At 32.5% G+C, this 15,577-nt stretch overlaps 2 protein-coding genes and 1 pseudogene across 2 annotated transcripts in view; all 3 read right to left on the bottom strand.

Annotated features, from left to right (window-relative positions):
* Nucleotides 1–5,865, bottom strand: part of LOC145291927 (uncharacterized) — a 44,489-nt gene extending 38,624 nt beyond the window's left edge. The window contains exons 1-2 of the mRNA XM_080137841.1: nucleotides 5,761–5,865; nucleotides 5,514–5,633 (exon numbers count right to left, since the gene is read on the bottom strand). The gene's annotated coding sequence lies outside the window, so the exon portion shown is untranslated. The remainder of the gene's footprint in view (nucleotides 1–5,513; nucleotides 5,634–5,760) is intronic.
* The window catches only part of LOC145291926 (dnaJ homolog subfamily C member 11-like), a 171,484-nt gene that overhangs the window by 82,876 nt on the left and 73,031 nt on the right, over nucleotides 1–15,577 (bottom strand). The gene's annotated exons all lie outside the window — the stretch shown is intronic.
* On the bottom strand, nucleotides 9,699–9,844 carry LOC145242367 (U2 spliceosomal RNA; annotated as a pseudogene).

Genomic DNA, 15,577 nt, shown 5'->3' with positions numbered 1-15,577 from the left:
CTCTATGGCTGTCACCCGGGGCTGACCGCCCCCCCCCCTAGCTACGCTAGTGGGTATGAGCCTCTGAACCCTCACACTATTTTCGGGCATTTTACAGCTTTCGTTACGGTACGCTCGCGTGCACACTAAGGCTATTCGTGTGCCATATGTGCACCCACACTCGTATTAAAGTGACATAAGCGTAGTAAATCTTTCGCGGACAATTTAAAATTAGATGGAAATTAATTTTTAAAAATTGCGGATAATTTTGGAAAGGCAATTCTTTTTTTTTTTTTTGTAAATGTCGATAATACACTACCACGACTTGCCTTTAAAATCTTAATTTTCATATAATTTCGGGTGTGTTATAAACAAATATTGCATTCAAAATTGGGGCCGGCAATAGTTTTTAAAATATCGAAGGAAGCATCTAACACGTGTTTTTGATTGTTTATTAAGTTCATGGTGTTTTTTTTTTTGGGGGGGGGGTACAAAAAACATAAGCCCCATGTCTTTTTTAGAATAAGTTTTATTTTTTCGGGATAAAAACAAAATTCGAAATAGGTATTTTATAAAGAGTTATTCGAGAATGGGGTGGCGTTTTCAGCACACCTAAATCTACTTTCAAAAATATATTTTTCTATATGAACGTGAGACGAGCCCTAAAGTAAAATCATACCAAAAATGTTATTTAATCTAAATTAAAACCAATATTTCTCTGAAATTTGTAACGCTCAACTTGGATTCAGCCATATTTTATTTTATTTTTTTTTTGGGGGGGGGGGATCTGCAAAGAAGTTCCAAAAAATATATCTAATTGCTTCATGAGCTGAATATTTTAATAGAATATAAATTAAAAAAAAAAAAATATTTGAAAATTGACTTACCCAGTAGTAGCTTAAATTAAATATAAAGCTGTATTTAAGAGATAGCAAAATAATTGTTTTTGTTTTTTCATTTTCTGAAGACCTTAACCGCAAACCACCACTTAGCATGTGTAGTTCTAATGTTATTCCAATGATATTCTTTTTGAAACTTCAAAAGAAGCTGACTGTCAAAATTTTGCGAAATAATACGTGATCAATTTCATTTTAGAGATATTTCTTTCAAAAGCCTTATTTGAAAAAAAGAAAAAAAAGTATATTGTTCTATTAAACTTTTTACTGTTTAAATAATTTGACTTTGCTCGTTTTATTTTAAGAAAATATAAGTTGAAAAAGCATTTTCATTCACTACTAGAAGATTTGTTAGTAAAAAAAAAAAAAAAACAGTCGCCAAAAAGATAAGCGTATTTTTTTAAATTTTTACTCGCAATGAAGAGCCCTGCATACTTCTTTTCAGGTTAACTCTTTTGTAGTTTTGATTACAATAGATCTGAATGAATGAATCTTGTAAGGGAGGGGCACTAAGCATTGCCCTGTTAGTAATGAATTTCTTTGGTTTCTTTTTATAACATGCTACATTTCTCTCTTGTGGTTAGAAATATCAGGACATTTTTTTCTTTTTTTCAACATCAGACTAAAAGAATCGTAATGAAGGAATCGGAAAATTAAGGTATTTTTTAACGATGCGATTCCGATACCTCCCAAAATACACGATTCTTACGATTAACGATTCCGATTAATCGTCCCACCACTATACAAAATGCTTAATATTTGTGCAATAATATTTTCAAATCGGTTTTAATCTGGAGATAAAATAGCTGACAAGAGCCATGTTTATATAAAAACTTAATATTTAAAAAAAAATTTAAACACAATTAATTAAAAATCTATGTTGTAACGGAACATTTTGAAATGATGGAATTTTAATCGTTTTAATCTTAAAAATTAATGTTTACAAAGTTTCTTTTTCTTGGCAATTCAACTGATTATAGTATATATTAATTCGAAAAAACAAAAAAAAACATACTATTAAATTTATATCACTTTTAATTGCAACTTCAAGGTAAATTTTTGTTCAATACGTGTATTTAAACTTTTAAAAAAAAATATTTTTTACTTATTTGAACTCTTATGTTTCATAATAAATAGAAATTTCGAAAGATCTAAATATATTTTGTTCGAATTTCTAAAAAATAAATATGGGGGGGGGCACGCACTAAAAAAATATTTCCCCTCATATATTTTACGGAAAATGCATTTTATATGTAATTTCATTCTAAAATGGATAAGTATCGAAAATTTCACGAATATCTGACCATTAGTTGATTTTTGCTTGATTTATTAAACACAGGTATGTTTTCACATTCGGAATGCTTACTACATGGGAACGTTATTTTAAAGCGCCAATTATGATGTAAACACAATTTTCGTCTCGCAATTTCATTATTTTCGTTCGCTGAAAAATTTTTTTAAAAATTATTACTGGTTTATTTTGCCCTTCTTTTAAATGGTACAAAAGTTATACTAATAATATTAATTTATAATAAAGTTACATCGTGTTACATATAGGGTGGAGTAATTCTGTGGTGAATTTTGGCAGTCCCTATCTTTCTTGAACATAATTGTTTCTATGCTGTGCAATCTATTGGTAAAAACTAGGCACCGCCAAAAATGGCCGCAAAATCAAGTTGTTGTTGTTTTTTAAAACTAAATTACATTTATTAAAATCCATTATTTCTGAGTAACTTCTTTTTTTCCAGAAAGATAAAACCCTGAATTTTATCATATAGAAAACAGAATAATGTAAAACTTTTTCTACTATTTTTAATTCAATTTTAAATGTTAAATTTTCCCAAAAAGTTAACAATTGACATTTTTTGTCTTGCACAAAAAACGTACTTAAATATTTAAAAAAAAGGGTTTTTGAAATAATTAATTTATTTATTTATTGTCTAACTAAGATTTAGGATGATTTTCTAAGAGAATATGCAAAAATATTATAATATAAGTACCTGAATTTCAAATAATTCCACTTATTCATATAGGTAACCAGATATTTCGCGTCGATGTAGAGTTCAGATCGACTCTGTTTACGTTTTCTTTTGATAAGAAGAAAACTATGGAAGACCAAACAGGCCAAAAAAACTTATTTTTCAGTGACGAAAATTTCAATGTATTATTAAGCTGAGGCTGGCCAGTACCAGATGGGTGACCATTTGTATGAGTTTGGTTTTTAATGTGTATGTGTGTGGGGGCCAGGCTCCCCAAAATGGGGGGGGGGGCAATTTAAAGCAGAATAAAAAAAAATTATTTCAGCGCGTTTGGTCCACCGTAGTCGAAAGGCGGCAAACGTTTTCAAACGAGATCGAAAAAAATGATGCTATTTTTAACACAAAGGGCACAATATTTATCGAATTTTTTTTTTTGTATCGATTATTCAAAGCATGCCCTGTTTAATAATGGTCATGCATTATTCGGCTCGCTAAAAAAAAAATTGTTAATTTATTTATCAAAAATTTTAAAATGGCTTTTTTCGTATAAATATTAAAAAAAATATTTTTTTTGTTTTGCTTAACTTAAATTAATTATTTTACTTAACATATTCACAGAATTTCACACTTCAAAACTCAAAAGCGGGATAATTAAACACAATCGAAGTTCTGATATTCAGACGTCAAAATAAGGTATGCAAACAATTTTTTTTTTTTTTTTTTAATCTATAATTCTGTCCCTTACAACAACACAATATGTTTTGTTCAGTTTCAGATGATTATTTTAAGCATATTTGTTCCTACTTCAAAACAAGGGGGGGTTTTGTAAGCAAAAAAATATATATATATAAATATCGTTTATGAAAAATAAGTACACTGTTATAAAGTTCATTCTTCTCCTACTAATCGCTGAAAATTTCGTATTGATCGGATAATTACCTGATTTTTGGTAGATTTTTAAAAAGACGGTCCGTCAAAAAGTACTGACCTGCCCCCTAGTTTTGGCGGTGCCTAGTAAAAAACTAATGAGATCCATGGTTTTGAAAGCCGGCTTATCAATGTTTTTATAAGTTTTTGAATACTTTTAGATTGTGTTTGAAAGATTAAAGCCTAAAGTTAATCTCTAAAAGGAAAAAAAATTTTTTTGTAGTTATAAAAGTTGTGCAAAATGGACAGTTTAGCTTTAATAGGACAAAAGAAAGGATGAAAAAATAAAAATTAATAATGAAAAAAACAAAAAAAATGATAATGAAGAAATAAACAAAACAAAAAAATAAACCAAGAAACAACGACCTACCGTAACAAGTTTTTGTTTTATTTCTTTTTTGTTTTACTGTAATTTGTTTTTATTTTTTGTCCAACGAAAAAGTTCAAAACAAAACAGATAAGCAAAGGTTTTTTTTTCTTTTTTGTTTTTTTGTTAAGTTTTTGTGTAACAATTAAAGAAACTTTTTTTTTTCAAGAAAAAGAGTAATAAATTATGGGTGTTTTCTCCCCGGCAATGGTGGTTCTTAATTCGATAGTTTGGGGAGGGGAGTTTATTCCGAAAGCCGTTCTTAACATGGGGAGGTTGGAAGTGCATTGCGTGCGATGGCATCTCCACCCACATCCATTCTTCTCAGATCTTTTGGCGACCGATGCACTTTGCACTTCTCATCACAGGAAATGTAGTCCCCCCCCCCCCAGCAATTATCTTTTTTTTTTCTTGACAATATAAGACCGCTTGTTCCGGCGTCATCAAATATTTTTCCAAACTGGAGATATTCATTTTTTTGTTTACACAGTTTTCAAAAAAGGACTGTTACATGTGTGTGCTGCTTAATGAATTTAATGATTTTTATTTCCTTCTAATTCTCGTTTCGAAAAGTCCGTCTGCTACTTTGCAGTGCATTGACTGGTCGAGTGGTCGAGGTCATGTTTCGAGCAAAGCCGATCGGACGCAGACGCCTGGTTCAAATTATGCACAAGTACCCACGGTTCATATTCTGCATAAGTACCTTCGTGTTTATAAGATATGAATGAGAAATGTATAAATTAATGTTCATTCGTGATTTTTGCAATGTGACATTTTCATGCCGTGACAAGTAGATACACCATAAGGGATTTTCTTTATTTTTGTTTTCCTAAATAAGTGTAAGTCTAAAGAAACACAAACACACACACATATATATATATATATTATATATATATATATATATATATATATATATATATATAACCATTGCTTATAGCTTTGTTCCGTAAAAGTTGAACTCGTAAAAATAAAATGAAATAAATTTAGATTGCAGATGTACGATCATTTTACATTGAAAATATAATAAAAATAAAAACTTTATACGAAACTAAGAATCAACAACAATTCAGTCTAATAATTTATGAACAAGAGATACGAACGCCTCAAAACTAAATAAACGATGTAGAAAAAAATGAATTCGAGTAAATAAAGTGATGGAGGACAAGGAAATAAGAGACAAGCTTAATAAATTAGAGAACAAATAAATAAATTTTTCTAAACGTTTTTTTCTTTTTAACGAAGTCATAAATGGTAAATAGTCGGTTTTCACTCGAGTAACAAACAATCGGTTTCAGACATCAAGAAATAGTTGTATACATATTATTAAAACACGTCTTTTTGTTTGTTTTTTTAAAAACTACTTACCAGTGTAAATTTGTCCGGAACGATCACATCCGAGTTTGTTACTAAGATCTTTCATGAGTGCATCGCGGACATCCCTTCTGAAATAGTCGATGTGAGTATGATCCCAGAGACAAGGATGAGCTGCGTGCGATGACGGGGTGAGAAAAAAAAAAGAAATACAACTCAGCAAAAACTGGCATATAAATAAATATAACAATAATCACGAAATCGACAGCAATGAGCAGAAATCGAAACAAATTTGTCTTACCTTCAAAGAAGTCGATCAATTCGTTCTCCTTTTTTTTATCCCACGTAACACGATAGTCAGCCATCTTTACTGGAGAGTCAGATCGAGTAGTCACGTCTGGGCCGGCTTTAAAAACCACCAACAACCGAACACGTATTTATTTCCAAAAAAAAAGGTTAATACGACAAAAGTTTAAAAAAGAATTTCCCCGCACGTTAATAAATTGGATTTGGGGGTTAAAAGAATTCATAATAAACAAACTGTGCCTAAAAACAAAATGCACAGTAATATTAACCGAGACCTTTGTATTATTTCGATCATGAGTTAGTTGCCGCTGCCAGACATAACTGAGCGAGTACAAAAAAAATCGAAATCACTAAGAATATCGATTTCAATATTACAGGTGATCCAACAAAAACTTTTATACTACTGGTAACTAACTCGAAATTCTTCATTATTTTATTTTATCATGGGCACTCACGCTGTCAAAGGAAAAATAAAAATGTGATTCTAATTTTATTTTAGCCGATTACAGGTAAAAAAAAAAATATATGATTAGAGTTTAGAAAATTAATTAGCCCAACCAAAACAGAGTGATTCAGTGATTCACTGATTCTGCCCTTCGCAAAACGCAACAAACTAAAGTTTTTCTAAACACGGAATATACGGAGGCCCAAAATTTCAGCCAGTCGAAAGACTGAAAATGACGCCACGTAATTAAAAGGGCGGAAGGGGTGTGATACCCCCACCCCAGACGTGCACCACTGCACCCGTACATTCCTATTCTGAACGTTTGTATACATTTTTCCATTTTTAAATCTAATTATTTTTTATTTATTTTTTATTACACAAGAATCACCACTTATCAAGGCCCGGAGCCATTCGAGGATAAGAGTTAATGGGTATATATTATTTTTCTATGTTCCTGTTTTTAAATTAATTTTTTAAAAAATTATTGTTCCGTATTATATAACATGTTATGCCGAAAGTGTCACATTCTTGCAAGCAAGGAAATTATCAAAATCTTGCATATAAAATTTATGCGAAACCTGTAATTTAATAATACGGTATCACTCATAGAATACTTAACATAATTAAATCCTTCTTAGATAAGAGAAAAATTCAGGTTGTCCTCGATGGTCGTACATCTAAACAATATGATATAAATGCGGGAGTTCCCCAAGAGCCTATCCTTGGACCTCTATTGTTTCTAATATTCATAAATGACCTCCCCGACAAAATTGCCTCTGAGATGGGTATATATGCTGATGACACCACACTCTATAACAGGCACAACAGGAAAACAAATGAACACATATCTAACGAAATGGCAGAAACACTAGAGGATGACCTCCAATCTGTGGTGGAATGGGGACAAAAAATGGATGGTCACGTTCAATGCCACCAAGACTAAACTTGTTTCATTCAATAATTACAAGAAACCTTCTCTAACACCAATAGCAATGGCCAACGACTCTTGATCTGAGAGTACATTTTTCAAACTCCTTGGCCTAACGTTCACAGGAAACATGAGTTGGAACAATTACATTGAAAGCATTGCCAGGGCCGCTGCGAAGAAGGTAGGCTCTGTCTACTGTGCTAGAAAACTACTAACACCCGAAAGTATCCTGTACCTCTATAAGGCCACTATTTGCCCATGTATGGAGTATTGCTGTCATATTTGGGCTGGTGCATCTGCTACTAGTCTCTCGCTCCTAGACAAGGTTCAAAGGACTAGATGTAAAAGATCTTTCTACTCCAGTAGTTTCTTCCCCAGAACTGCTAAACTTTGGAATTCCATTCCAGGTCCTTGCTTCCCCAACTGTACTGACGTGCAGAAGTTCAAGTGTAACGTGAACCGACATCTTGCTGCCCAAATCCCTACATAGTACCCCAGTAGTTGTTGCCCCTGATAGTAGTCTCTTATACCAAAGTGGCAATGTGCCTTGTTTGGGGTGAAAATATAATAAAAAAATAAAAATTTTTTTTAAATATATATATACATATATTTTTTGCAATTATAATTTTTTTGTGTGAAAATATTAAATAAACAATGCTTAATGGCAATATCAGTAGTTCGAGAAATTTATTTTTCTTCGAGTTATATCGCATTCATTAATACGGACATTAGGGGCTTTTTTTCGTAATGTTCCTGTAAAAATTATTTTATTTTTATTGTTACAAATTATGATACTTTATTTATATAAAACAAGGCCGATAGCCATTAGTCGCGTGCTCTCGTGTAATGAATGAATGCGTGAATGTAGGATTGACATGAAATTCTTAAAGATAAACTAAAATGACCGAAAAATGGGCTGAAATGACTTAAATAAATAAAAAGTAAATGACTTAGAATGACTTCAATGAACTTAAGGACGAATTGAATGACCTTAAGAATGACTTGAATGCTTAAAAAATAACTGGAATCCTTCAAAAACAACTTGAATGATCTGGAGAATGACTTGAATGGCTTTGAGACTGACTGGTTGTAAAGTGGGTGATCATTTTACATTAAATTAATACAGAAAAGTGATCCCCCACTTTATATCACAAAAATTATTTGATTTAGGGAATTTGAAACGTTATTTTAGTATTCAGGAACCCCGAAAACCAATAAATAGTAAACATAAAATGAAATAAAAAGTACATGTGTTATGGACCGACCGACTGAGTGACTTATAGAGTTGCTTGCACACGACTAAAAAAAAAAAACATTCTGTTGCATGCATTTTAAAAAAAAAAATATTCTCCGTCGGTCGGTCCGTACCACATTTACTTATTAGGTACAAACAAGTGCAACATCGGTTAAGAACAGATACTACCCTTTGATCTTAGCCATGTGGCCAAGGAAAAGTTACATTTTGGACAAGTTTCAGAAAAGTCTAATGGATAGTTAAAAATTTATGAGGCAAAAAGTGTCATTATTTGCAATTTTGGTACATTTTTTACCCCTTATGAGCCCCTTGGAATGCTGAATACCAGTGACAATGGACAAACTATGCAGTTTTACACTGTAACACATGTATATTTGAATTCAGCACCATGGGAGAGCACTATATAGATATATCTATTAAGTTTTTTTATTGAGAAATATGAAAAAAGGGCATTTTTAGCACTAAAAGTCCCCGGGGGGGGGGGCGCAAAGCAGAATTTTGCTAGGGTCACCCATACTGAATTTATATTAAGAACAATGCCCTGTACATTTTGGACAAGTTTCAGAAAAATGTAATGGATAGGTCAAAATTATGGGCAAAAAGTGTCATTATTTGCAATTTTGGTCCATTTTTGACCAGTTATGGAATGCCGAATATCAGTGACAATAGACAAACAGTGCAGTTTCACACCTAAACACATGTATATTTACATTCAGAAACATTGGCAACCATTATATAGACATACATATAAGTTTTTGTTGAGAAATATGAAAAACGTGCCAGAAGAAAGGGTGTTTTCAGTACTAAAAGTCCCCAGGGGATGCAATCCAGACTTTTGCCAGGGTCACCCATACTGAATTTATATTAAGAACAATGCCCTCCACATTTTGGGCAAGTTTCAGAAAAATCTAATGGATGGATCAAATGTTACGGGACAAAAAGTGTTATTTTGGGCCATTTTTTACCTCTTTTGAGCCCCCACGGGCAAAACAGGATTTTTCAAAAAAAAAATAAATTTTTTTTACTATGCACATTTATATATTAAAATATAATTTGCGACAAAATTTCAGGAAAAACTAATGGACGGTTATCCGTCAATCATCCGGACTAATGGACAGACGGACCCATTGAAAACATAGGTCCCTCTCTGATAAATCGGAGGGACAAAAATGTTACTCCATACCCCTTGCTAAAAAAAATAAATAAAATGTAAATGTGTTACAGACCGACCGATGGAGTGACTTGCATGCGACTAAAAATGCCTTAGTATGGAAGGGTTTCCCCTTCGATTGCCTAGGAAAAGTTACAAGCGTAAGTGCAGCATCTGTTAAGAACATATACTACACTTTGATCTTAGCCATGTGGCCAAGGAAAAATTACAAATGTAAGTACAGCATCTATTAAGAACAGATACTACACTTTGATCTTGGCCAAAAGGCCAAGAAAAGGGTATTTATTTGCTCTCCCCCACCGAGCAAATTAGGCACAAGGCCAATTTTTAATGTGAGGAGTGATGGTAAAATGGGGACCAACACCCCGGGGAGTAGGGGAGCTGGATAGTGACAATTGGTATGAAGGGTTGGTATTTATTTGCTCCCCCACCGAGAAAATGAAGCACAAGGCCGTTTTTTTTAGGTGATGAGTGAAGGGGAAATAGGGACCAACTCTCCGGGGAGTAGGGGAGCTGGATAGTGATAACTGGTATGAAGGGCTTCCCCTACATTGACGAAAGTCTTATATGTGTGATTGCTCCCACATATGGTCTTTGCTTGCAGTATCTGCTGGAACAGATACTACACTTTGAGATATTAAATCTTTTATTCATGTTAAAAATACAGTCAAAATCAACGATGAACAAAAAACTTAGGCACATGGCCAACTCAAAAGGGGGGATTGTGGGGGTCGTTGGTCATCCTTGTCACTCCAGAACTAAACAAAATCAAAAGTTTCTCCCAGCTAGTATCTTCTTTCACCATAATACCACATTCACCCTTTCATATTGGGGAACGTCCTACTTAACTCCCAGTTTTTAAAACATTTAAATTTAGATGATCTTGGCCAAAAGGCCATGAAAAACATAAAAAGCTAAGAAAAGCATCTATTAACAACAGACCTCTGATCTTAACCAAAAAGGCCAAGCACAAAAGTGTTACCGATGGACTGACAGAGTGACTTATAGAGTCGCTTGTACACGACTAAAAAGCAAAAATAAATTTTTATTTACTGCTGGAAACCATAACTTTAGTAAAAGTATTTTTTGTTTAAACAAAATACATTTTCACTAAGATTTAAATAAAAATAATTAGTTCATTATATTCCACGATCATTATTTGATAAATACTGAAAATTCCATTAAAATTGGTTAATTTCCTGATTTTTGGTGATTTTTTAAGTAAAGAGAGGGGGGTCAAAATGTTTATACATTTTGAGCATCGGTATTCATTTTGCCTGTACCTAGTATTTACGCGGCCACGTTTTCTTGTGGTCGCATACCAGTTGATATTGTTTGTTTTTCAAGCCGAATAAACATTTTACATTAAATTAAAACACTAAAAACCTATCCAATTAAGTAGAACAGTATCTTATCTTACCTTTGGCAAGATTTATTTGTATTCCTATAATTTTTTTTTTTTTGTGTATTGATATTCAGATTAAAAACTCTTTTTTCTATTTATTTAAAAAGAAAATATAACTTTGTTATATATGGATCATGGAATTGCATTCATCTGCTAGTTTGTTATATATTTGATTTTTTGACCACTTTTCCAAATTTCTGTAGCTTGTAAACAAACCTGAAAATTATTTTTAAATGATTTTAAGCAATTCATGTGAAATCGTTAACATTAATAAGGCTGATCTTGCAAGTTTGAATTATTGTGGACTTATCTGCCCCTTTTTTTAAGATGGAGGCAGTCCCTTTTTGCTTACTCATAAAATTGGATTTTATAGTTAAAAATAAAAGTACAGCATGTCCAAATAGTCATATTAATGATTATTATTTTTTCTCTATTTCAGATATTTTACAGATAATATTTTGGAAATTAATTATAGATAAGTATAGCATTGAACAACATACGCAAGTTGTGAAATTGTTTTACCAAAATCAGGGGTCAATTGTTTTGACTCAAAGAGCATTTTCATGTAAGAGATAGCCCAAGTCACAACACAATTCGAAACATTGTGCGCAGATTTGAAGACCAAGGAGCTGTACTTGATCTTTAGTGAGCTGGCAAACCTCGAAACGTCATCACAAATGAAAATAGGGAAAGAGTGCGAGAGAGTGTGGAGCAGCATCCTGAAACATTGATTCGACAACGTTCCACACAACTTGGGATATGTTAAAGCTCAGAACACAATATTCTGCCCAGTTTAAAACTCTTTCCTTATAAAACGCAGCTTGTTTAACACTTAAAGCCTGAATATTTTCAAACAAGGGCTCAACATGCAGTTCAAATGCAAGAACTTATCTAAAATGACCCCAATTTTCTGCAATAGTTAATTATGTTAGATGAAGCCTATTTTCATTTGAATGGATTCGTTAAACAAAATTACAGATTCTGGGGCTCTGAAAATCCAAGAGCTATTCATCAAAAGCAGTTGCATCTCATAAAGTGTACTGTATGATGTGCAGTAACGGAAGAGACGATTATTGGACTTTATTTTTTGGAAGATCAAAACGAAAATGCTGTCACTGTTACTGGAGAGAGATAGTGGACTATGATTATAGACTTCCTACACCCACAAATTCAAAATAGGCCCGGATTATGGTTCTAACTGGATGGGGCAACGGCACATATGGCAAGAGACATCATGGATTTTCTCAGGCTGTGTTTTGGCAATGTCAAATAGCTACCATGTTCACCAGACTTGACTAGCCTCAACTTTTTCTTGTGGGGATATCTTTTCATCTTTTACAAACTCTACCATATCTTTTCATCTATTACAAACTCTACCATACCTTTTCATCTATTACAAACTCTACCATACCTTTTCATCTATTACAAACTCTACCATACCTTTTCATCTATTACAAACTCTACCATACCTTTTCATCTATTACAAACTCTACCATACCTTTTCATCTATTACAAACTCTACCATATCTTTTCATCTATTACAAACTCTACCATACCTTTTCATCTATTACACACTCTACCATATCTTTTCATCTTTTACAAACTCTACCATATCTTTTCATCTATTACAAACTCTACCATACCTTTTCATCTATTACAAACTCTACCATACCTTTTCATCTATTACAAACTCTACCATATCTTTTCATTTTTTACAAACTCTATTATATCTTTTCATATTTTACAAACTCTATTATATGTTTTCACAAAGTAAGATATCATTTTTCATTTATCAATTAAATGATATATAAATTAAAAAAGCTGCCTTTTTTTTTAATTGACTGAGTCCCTACTTAGCAAGACTAAAAATCATTTGTTAGTGAAACGTTAATGAGGCGGATTGTCAGTTAAATAATGATTATTGTGAGAGGATTGAAAATAATGAATGGAATGAATAACATTTGAGGACAATTTATGAGCGAGTATTAATCATGACAGATGATCCTGTAGTCTACAGAGATAACGTATTTCACAGATGGAAAGTTTTTAAGAAGAAACAGTTCATAGAAATTCTATTTGATGTTAGGCACGTAAAGAAAGGGAAATTCTTTTTAAATTATTAACTAAGAAAAGAATTTATCAGGCATGTGTATGCAGTGTGATGATGTATGAAAGTGAAATCTGGCCGATAAGAGTTGAGGATATGCATTGCATGGATAAAAATGATATGAGAATGACGATGAAGGAGTAATGTGAGTCTTAATGATCTCAGAAGAAAATTAAATCTGGACAGTATAGGGAGATGTCTGCAGAACAGGAGACTTCAATAGTATGGCCACGTTGAAAGAATGGATAAGAGTTCTTGGATAAGAAGAACAATTGAAGTAATAGGTTCAGTTTACAGAGGTAAGTCAAGGAAAACATGAGAAGGAAGTGATAAGAATGTACTTGAGAGAAAGTGGGATGAATAAAGACCTGGTCAGAGATAGGTTAGTTTGGAAATCAATTTCTAAAATCTGTCCAATGCATGTCAGCATATAAAATGGAAATTAAAATGATCATGATGATGAGATATGTTAGTGTTGATACTTCTGACCATCAACAACTCCATTTATAAACTCATCAGAAAAAAAAGGACTTAATGGTTTAGAAGATATTGCTAGATATTTCATAGATAGCAAGTTTGTGAAGCAACCTTTTATGCTATATTCTATCAAAGGTCTTTATTATGTCAAGAGTTACTGTCTTAGAGCAAAGTTCCCAAAAGAGAAGACAAAGGTAAAGAAGACCACAGAAACAATGTTGGGGTTGGCGTTTGTTGTCACATGGAGGACACATGTGGCATCACACTACATAAGAATCTGAAAGTAATTTTTAAGCCTAAAAACCAACAAATTGAAAGTAATTTGTCTTTAAAGTCGAAAGCAGTACAAAGACATGTCAAGTATTATGGTTCATTTGTGCTCATATATAAAATAATTTTCTAACTATTCAAATAAAAAAAAATTTTTTTTCACAAAATGTTATTTAGTTAACAGCAAAAACTTAATTTTTACTCCACTTTTATTAATTTTAAGTTAATAACTAGAGTCAAGTACACCCTAAGATGGAATTCTGTTGCCACATCTGAGGAGGTGCCACTCAAAACACCCTTTTCTGCTTTAACACAGAACAAAACGGATTTTGAAATCTAGTGAAGGGTCGTCCTTTTCTCTTCCCTATAACCTCTTCCTCACAGAAAAGAGGTTACTAGTCTTTCTCTACTCATTTTCATGGTAGGTGCTTAACAGAGCTCCAATTTGTGATTCCTCCTTTTAAAACATTCACAAAACTCGTCGAGCTACAACTAATGAAAATAATTTTCCTTTCTTCCTCTGCACACCCACAACTGAACAGAACTTCCATGAGAAAAGTTTCTAAGAACTGCCTCTCTGTGGAACACACTACAATAGAACTGCTTCCCAGCTGACTACAACATGGTTATTTTCACATCCAATGTTAATTTCTTGTTGGGCAATTCAACCCAGTCCCAACAATCATTACCAATCCTCTAGTAGCCTTTGGGCATTAATAAGCAGTGACATGTTAGTGAAAATAAAAAGTAGTTACAGCTTAAGTCACACTGATATAACGATTTCCATCAGATCATCAAAATTAAGCGACATTGAGCCAGATATTTGAGAACATAAGTACTGTACGCAAATACTCCACCAAGTGAATAAGTATTTGACATGCTGGAAAGTACAGCAGGTGAGAGAACAGTGTTCTGTCACAAGGACTGTTCAGGTCATCCATTAATGATCACGACTTTGATTTATATATTTTATTCTGAGACTAAAATGTTTACAAAACAAAATTAGACACAAGACCAATCAAAAAATGGAAACAGGCATTTACCTTCACTATTGTCCCTGCACCTTTGTTGACCAAGTTAATCTTAGCCAGAGCTCTCAGTCACCATAATACTACATTCACACCAGGGGTCGTCCTACTTAAGATTCCAAAATCTGGTATATATATATATATATATATATATATATATATATATATAGAGAGAGAGAGAGAGAGAGAGAGAGAGAGAGAGAAAATAAATAAAAAGTTATATTCCAAAATTCATGATTGATGTTGACCATCTTATAATTTATTCCTTTAATTCAGTTGACTTACACAATTCTTGACAGTATACTGTCAAGAATTGTATAAGTCAACTGAATTAAAGGAATAAATTATAAGATGGTCAACAGCATGAATTTTGGAATATAACTTTTTGTCATTTATTCTCTATATTGCTCTGTAATTACATTGAGCTTCTTAAATAAGGATTGATATATAATAAGAAAATATATTTCTACAAGCTTTGAGAAAGAGTTTACTAATCAAAGAAAAAGCAAACTCCAAAAACAAAGTTATTTATATCTATCTATATATATGTACCCATTGGCTATATACATCTGACTTTCTCCTCAAAATATTTCTGAATGAACTCTTCGCATGAACTAGTTTCCATATTTATATTCTTATGTCTTTTTAAATTGTATGACTAAAACTCATAAAACTTTTAGTTTCATCTAATGCACTAACCAGCAAATACATAAAATGCTAATATTT

This window comes from Euprymna scolopes, chromosome 2, assembly GCF_053919585.1.
Source record: "Euprymna scolopes isolate OS-2025 chromosome 2, ASM5391958v1, whole genome shotgun sequence".
Classification (NCBI taxonomy): Eukaryota; Metazoa; Mollusca; class Cephalopoda; order Sepiida; family Sepiolidae; genus Euprymna; species Euprymna scolopes.
The sequence above is the reverse complement of the archived record's forward strand: the minus strand, read 5'-3'. Positions and strand labels throughout refer to the sequence as shown.